Source organism: Oncorhynchus mykiss, chromosome 2 (assembly GCF_057628025.1).
Source record: "Oncorhynchus mykiss isolate SJ-2025 chromosome 2, ASM5762802v1, whole genome shotgun sequence".
In the NCBI taxonomy this organism is placed as follows: Eukaryota; Metazoa; Chordata; class Actinopteri; order Salmoniformes; family Salmonidae; genus Oncorhynchus; species Oncorhynchus mykiss.
This window is the reverse complement of record NC_143023.1, coordinates 31,735,874-31,744,007: the sequence shown is the minus strand read 5'-3', so window position 1 is coordinate 31,744,007 and position 8,134 is coordinate 31,735,874.

The window sequence follows — 8,134 nt, the reverse complement described above, 5'->3', positions numbered from 1 at the left end:
ACCAACACTAAGATCAGAATGTGGTTGGATGCATTCTATGCAATGATAGATTTCCCATCCAGGGCCTCAAGTCTTTGTTGTAATACAATGTGTTGCTAATTCTCTGAACACTGATTGACTGATTCAGGACAGGCTCAGCCATTCACCAGATGCTTTTATCTAGAGCGACTTCAAGTCAACACATACAGTAGGCCTATTGGTACATGTAACCCGTGTGGGAACCTACAGCCCCATGGTCCACCTGAATGAACAATCTACAAAACTACAGTTATTCATTATCTAGTCTGATTCTCTAACCCTTTCAAATGGTGAAAGAATGCCCAGCTATAATGGGACAAATGGTTATTTTCAACACATCTGGATGTTCCAGAGTTGCGGGACATTCAAATCAAACAATCCTGCCTACCCTCTTGGTTTATCATAGATTTATTGCATTGAGAGATGATACAGAATATATTAAACAGTCCATTTAAAAATCAATGTACTGGAATTAAAATCCAGCTTCTCCTTTAATAAACTATCTCTGCTGAGAATGAAATAAAGACTACACTTGAATCTGTTGTCAAAACATATATTCAAACCCTCTAGTTTAAATGCATTTCTCTGAATTGGTCAGTCACAAGTGCACACAGTTCACATCTGAATTCAAACCCAGGCATACACATATTTCAGTAGATTGGAAAAAATCTGAATGTTACTCCATATACAGATACTGGACAGGGAATAAACAAAAGAGATGTATAATTCTCATAACAAAATATATGAATTGGTTGTAAATTCCAAAGCTTCTACTGTGGAATTGCTGTAAAAACATGTAAAGGATCTTATCTTATGTAAAGGGTCTTATGGATCTTGGTGTGTATGTATAAACACGGAGTATATATGGTTGTTTATGATTACTTTGTTGCTCTCATAGAACAACACAATGATGTCAGATTACTTATTATTATAGTACCAGACCAGCTTAGTCAAACTGGAGATCCAATCCCATGACTCAGTCACGGGATTGGTCATATGATCAGAGCAGAGGATCCTGGGAGGTGATCTGCTTCCAGTTTTGTGGTGGGCTCAATGGTATGCACAAAAACAGGAAACAGATGTGGCCTCCCCTCCAACAGCTCTGTCAGGTCTCACTAAATATTGAACGGAAATTCAAGTAAATCGGAAATCGAATATGTTTAATGTAATGGTACCAGGATTTTGTACAGAACATAAAACTCTGTAGTAACACAATGACCATACCATTTAAGGAACTGTAGGTGAGAGGTAAGTTGTGCCAAAAGGTTAGTTTAGCCACCCCTTGTTTCTAGGATACCGGTCACAAAATGAACCATGTAACCAAATATTTGGGAAGAGGTCATCTTTTCATGGAGTCTGTGAAGGAAGAAACCACATGGAAAAAGTGGTAAGCAAGTCCAAAAAAATGATTTTCACTAAGTCAAATTAATTTATTGCGATATAGGTTTCGTGATGCTTATATCTAAACCAAGTAGATCGTTTTAAGGCTGTTTTATACATTAGTTGGGGTCTCTATAAACTACAATATGAGGTCCTAAACCTAGCATGAAAGCTCTTCCTCAGCTGTGTGGGCTAATATAGTCCAAATGGTTTCTTTAAGATAAATTGCGCTATTTGGTTTTATGCATATTACGCATAGTATTTTTGCAGTTTGTCATGCATAGGAACTTAAGATGCATTTTTATTGTTACAGAGCAAACATCATGTCCCAAGTATACAAACGAAAAAGAAGCAAGGGTCTAGCCCCTTGAGGTTCTTGAAAGAGCCGCCAAGGAAGTGAGAGAAAGGAAGAAGTTCATTCGAGCAGCAGCAAGGGATGAAAAAAATGGACCAAATTACACTTAAGAGTTATATAGGCAAAAAAGAAAATGAACATGCACCTGTTCGAAAGAGAGACTATGAGAGAGTAGCAGTGGCACACAAGCTCTTGTCTGACATGGGTCAGAGCTTGCTAAACAAATCAAGAATCTTGCAGACCAGTTTCATGGGCTTAGTAGCCTCAGATGCAGAGAACTTGCCTACAAATTTCTACATTGAAACAACATCCCTGTCCCAGACATTTCCTGCCCCCTTTTGAAGACACCTCGCATTTGTGTGATTAGTCAAGTTCAAACTATGAAAAATGCCTTCCTCAGTTGAGTTTGTATTTGTATTTATTATGGATCCCCATTAGCTGCTGCTCTTCCTGGGGTCCAGCCAAATTAAGGCAGTTATACAATTTGTAAAACATTACAATACATTCACAACAGATTTCACAACACATTAAGTGTGTGCCCTCAGGCCACTACTCTATTATCACATATCTACAACATATAATCCATGTGTATGTGTGTGTACAGTGAGTATGTTATTGTGTGTGTATGCATGTGTCTGTGCCTGTGTTTTTGTTTCTTCACAGTCCACACTGTTCAATAAGATGTATTTTTATCTGTTTTGTAAATCTGATTTTACTGCTTGCATCAGTTACTTGATGTGGAATTCAGTTCCATGTCTCATGGCTCTATATGGTACTGTGCGCCTCCCATAGTCTGTTTTGGACTTGGGGACTGTGAAGAAACATCTGGTGGCATGTTTTGTGGGGTATGCATGGGTGTCCGAGCTGTGTGCCAGTAGTTGAAACAGACACCTCGGTGCATTCAACATGTCAATACCTCTCACAAATACAAGTAGTGATGAAGTCAATCTCTCCTCCACTTTGAGCCAGGAGAGATTTACATGCATATTATTAATGTTAGCTCTCTGTGTACATCCAAGGGCAAGCCGTGCTGCCCTGTTCTGAGCCGATTGCAGTTTTCCTAAATCCGTCTTTGTGACACCTGACCACACAACTGAACAATAGTCCAGGTGCGACAAAACGAGGGCTTGTAGGACCTGGCTTGTTGATAGTGCTGTTAAGATGGCAGAGCAGGACTTTATTATGGACAGACTCATCTTAGCTACTGTTGTATCCATATTTTTTGACCATGACAGTTTACAATCCAGGGTTACTCCAAGCAGTTTAGTCACCTCAACTTGCTCAATTTCCACATTATTCATTACAATATTTAGTTGAGGTTTAGGGTGTAGTGAATGATTTGTCCCAAATACAATGCTTTTGGTTTTAGAAATATTTAGGACTAACTTATTGCTTGCCTCCCATTCTGAAACTAACTGCAGCAATCAGTTGCTGTGTAGCTGACGTAGACACACTGGCTTTACTCAAAGCCAGTAGCACGTCGTTAGTAAAGATTGAAAAAAGTAAGGGGCCAAGACTGCTGCCCTGAGGAATTCCTGATTCTACCTGGATTATGTTGGAGAGACTTCCATTAAAGAACACCCTCTGTGTTTTATTAGACAGGTAACTCTTTTTTCCAATATAGCAGGGGGTGTAAGGCACATAGAGTACATTTTTTTCAGCAGCCGACTATGATCGATAATGTCAAAAGCCTCACTGAAGTCTAACAAAACAGCCCTCACAATCTTTTAATCATCAATTTCTCTCAACCAATCATCAGTCATTTGTGTAAGTGCTGTGCTTGTTGAATGTTCTTTCCTATAGGCGTGCTAAAAGTCTGTCAATTTTCACTGTAGAATAGCATTGCATCTGATCAAACACAATTTTTTCCAAAAGTTTACTAAGGGTTGGTAACAGGCTGATTGGTCAGCTACTTGAGGGGTCTTTACTATTCTTAGGTAGCGGAATGACTTTTGCTTCCCTCCAGCCCCGAGGGCACACACTTTCTAGTAGGCTTAAATTGAAGATATGGCAAATAGGAGTGGCAATATCGTCCGCTGTTCTCCTAAGTAATTTTCCATCCAAGTTGTCAGACCCCACTGGCTTGTCATTGTTGGTAGACAACAATAACTTTTTCACCTCTTACACACTTACTTTATGGAATTCAAAATTACAATGCTTGTCTTTCATAATTTGGTCAGAAATACTTGGATGGGTAGTGTCAGTGTTTGTTGCTGGCATGCCTACATTTTTAAATCTTGCCAATGAAAAAAATCATTAAAGTAGTTGGCAATATCAGTGGGTTTTGTGATGAATGAGCCATTTGATTCAATGAATGATGGAGCCCCCCTCTAGGCCACAACTGAAGTGTTTTCTTCCAAGGTGTAATGAAAGGTATTATCACTGGGATATGAGGTTACCAGGGCCTGAGCCTATGTTAAAAGTTTTTTTATAGTACAAAGTGTTACAAATGTGTGTGTTTCGTGTTAAGCCTATGTTAAGTGTTAAACCTGTGTTAAAAGATGCTTAAAATTATTAAAAGAGAAAAAATAAAGCAAAATGATGATTGTGTTGAATTGTGTTTGTGAAATAAAGATAGACATTGTTTTAAAGATATGATGGTAATATTTAATATAGTACAGAAATGTGTAGATGTGTAGATCTTACACCAAGGCGGCTTAACTTACCCTGCCCCTATGCTAAATTTACCCCACACCTGGGGTTAAGGTGCCAAACAACAAATTTTATTGGACAAGCTATGTTTTCAAAACTGTTATGTTTACATGAATTCAGATTATTTCCAGCGATACACAACATATAGAAATACAGTACCAGTCAAAAGTTTGGACACACCTACTTTTTCAAGGGCTTTTCTTTATTTTGACTGTTTTCTACATTGTCGAATAATGGTGATAACATCAAAACTATGAAATAACACATGGAATCATGTAGTAACCAAAAAAGTGTTAAACAAATCAAAATATATTTTATATTTGAGATTCTTCAAAGTAGCTACTCTGTGCCTTGATGACAGCTTTGCACACTCTTTGCATTCTCTCAACCAGCTCCATGAGGTCCACCTGGAATCCATTTCAATTAACAGGTGTGCCTTGTTAAAGGATAATTTGTGGAATTTCTTTCCTTCTTAATGAGTTTTAGCCAATCAGTTATCTTGTGACAAGGTAGGGGTAGTATACAGAAGATAGCCCTATTTGGTAAAATATTGTCACGACTCCGACCGAAGGTGGCTCCCCTTCCCGTTCGGGTGGCGCTCGGCGGTCGTCGTCACCGGCCTACTAGCTGCCACTGATTATTTCCTCCCCCTCCTTATGTGTTCATTGAGTGCACCTGTTTTAAATTATGTATAATTAGTGAGGCTTTATTTAGTCAGCCGGCCCGCCTGGTTCCTTGTGCGGGATTAATTATTGTAACCTTCTGTGTTGTGTAAACTTGTGTGCACGTCTGTGAGTTACGTGCTTTCCCATTTCGTGGGTCTTTTCTGGACAGTTTAAGTCCCCCTGTTTGGGGCGTTTGTTTTGTATTACGCCCTGTGTTTTCGTGGGGTTGGCTTATGTTCGCCGTTGTTGTGCATTAAAATAGCACTCCCCTGAACTCTCTGCTTCCTGCGCCTGACTTCTCACCCACTACACTCAGAACGTTACAGAATCTCGCACCCTGAGGAATGGAGTCAGCAGGAGCAACAGCCAATCCCCTCCCATCGATGGAGGAAAGGGTTCTACATCATACCACCGTTCTCCATCGGATCGGAACGGCTATGGATCAAGTGATGGAGAGAATGGACCGATGGGAGAGAAGTGGTCTCCTCTCTCCACCTTCGGCTCCCCCCCCCTCAGGACTCCCCATCTCTCGACTCCAGCACCCTCCGTCTTACGCTCCCGAGGGTCTATGATGGAGCGGCGGCGGGGTGCCAGGGGTTCTTACTCCAGCTGGAACTGTACCTAGCCACCGTCAGACCCACTCCCTCGGGAGCGGAGAGGGTGAGTGTCCTCATCTCCTGTCTCACAGGTCGTGCTCTGGAGTGGGCGAACGCAGTCTGGAATGGCCCAGACTCAGCGAAGGATCACTACCCAGAGTTTTCCCGCCGCTTCCGCGCAGTGTTTGACCACCCTCCAGATGGCCGAGCGGCGGGAGAGCGACTATTCCATCTCTGGCAGGAGAAGAGGAGCGCCCAGGATTACGCGTTGGAGTTCCAGACCTTGGCAGCAGGATCTGGGTGGAACGACAGGGCTCTTATCGACCACTACCGGTGTAGTCTCCGGGAGGACGTCCGCAGGGAGCTAGCGTGTCGGGACACCGCTCTTTCCCTGGATGAGCTAATTGACATGTCCATCCGACTGGACAATCTGCTGGCTGCCTGCGGGCGTTCGGAGAGGGTCCTGTGTGTTCCACCACCCAGCACCTCCACTCCCGTTCCGATGGAGTTGGGAGGGACTGTGCCGAGGGGTACCGGAGGAGGAGGCTCCCTCTGCACCAGCTGTGGTCGGAGAGGACACACGGCCGATCGGTGCTGGGGGGGTCCGTCTGGGAGTCGAGATGGCAGGCAGAACATTTCTCGATCACCCCAGGTGAGTCAGCACCAAACTCACCCAGAACCCCCTGTTGGTCACATGTTTGTCTGGATTTTTTTCCTTAAATTTTTCCCCTCTTCCCAGCATAGGGCGCTAGTCGATTCAGGCGCAGCTGGGAACTTTATGGATCGCGGACTCGCTACTAAATTAGGTGTTCCGCTTGTGCCGATAGATTCTCCCTTTCCCGTGCACTCCCTAGATAGCCGGCCATTAGGGTCAGGGGTGGTCAGGGAGACCACGGTTCCACTGGACATGGTAACGCAGGGGAATCATAGGGAGCGTATCAGTCTCTACATTATTGATGCGCCTGCGTTTCCAGTGGTGCTAGGGATTCCCTGGCTGGCCCGGCACAATCCTAAAATTTCGTGGAGACAGGGGGTTCTCCAGGGGTGGTCAGAGGAGTGTTCTGGAAGGTGTCTGGGAGTTTCCATCGGTGCCACGTCGGTGGAGAGTCCAGACCAGGGTCCCACGGTGTGCATTCCCCCCGAGTATGCCGATTTGGCAATCGCTTTCAGTAAAAAGAAGGCGACTAAATTACCACCACATCGACCGGGAAGGGATTATGCGATAGATCTCCAGGTAGACGCTGCGCTTCCCAAGAGTCACGTGTACCCATTATCCCAAGAGGAGACGTTGGCTATGGAGACATATATCACGGAGTCTCTGGGACAGGGGTACATTCGGTCCTCCATCTCACCCGTCTCCTCAAGTTTCTTTTTTGTGAAGAAAAAGGAGGGAGGTTTGCGTCCGTGTATTGATTATAGAGGTCTAAATGCCATCACGGTGGGATTCAGCTACCCACTACCTCTCATTGCTACGGCAGTGGAATCATTTCAGGGAGCGCAGTTCTTCACAAAATTGGATCTCAGAGCACGTATAGCCTGGTGCGTATTCGGAAGGGAGACGAGTGGAAAACCGCATTTAGTACCACATCGGGCCATTATGAGTACTGCATCATGCCGTATGGGTTAAAGAATGCTCCAGCCGTTTTTCAATCCTTTGTAGACGAGATTCTCAGGGACCTGCACGGGCAGGGAGTGGTTGTTTATATCGATGATATTCTGATCTACTCAGCCACTCACGCCGCGCATGTGTCTCTGGTACGCAGGGTGCTTGGTAGACTGCTGGAGCATGACCTATACGTCAAGGCTGAGAAGTGTGTGTTCTCCAAACGAGCCTTCTCCTTTCTGGGTTATCGCATTTCCACCTCGGGGGTGGAGATGGAGGGTGACCGCAGTAAGGCCGTGCGTATTTGGACGACTCCGACCACGGTAAAAGAGGTGCAGCGGTTTTTGGGTTTTGCCAACTACTACCGGAGGTTTATCCGGGGTTTTGGCCAGGTAGCGGCTCCAATTACCTCACTGCTGAAGGGGGGTCCGGTGCGGTTGCGGTGGTCAGCAGAGGCGGACGGAGCTTTCAACAAGTTGAAGGCGCTGTTCACGGATGCACCCGTGTTGGCCCATTCGGACCCCTCTCTAGCATTCATAGTGGAGGTGGATGCGTCCGAGGCTGGGGTGGGTGCCGTGCTATCACAGCGCTCGGGTACGCCACCAAAACTCCGCCCCTGCGCTTTCTTCTCGAGGAAGCTCAGCCCAGCGGAGCGTAACTATGATGTGGGTGACCGGGAGTTGTTAGCGGTGGTCAGGGCTCTGAAGGTGTGGAGACACTGGCTTGAGGGGGCTAAGCACCCCTTTCTCATCTGGACCGACCACCAAAATCTGGAGTATATTCGGGCAGCTAGGAGACTGAACCCGCGTCAGGCAAGGTGGGCCATATTTTTTACCCGATTCCGGTTCACTTTATCGTATAGACC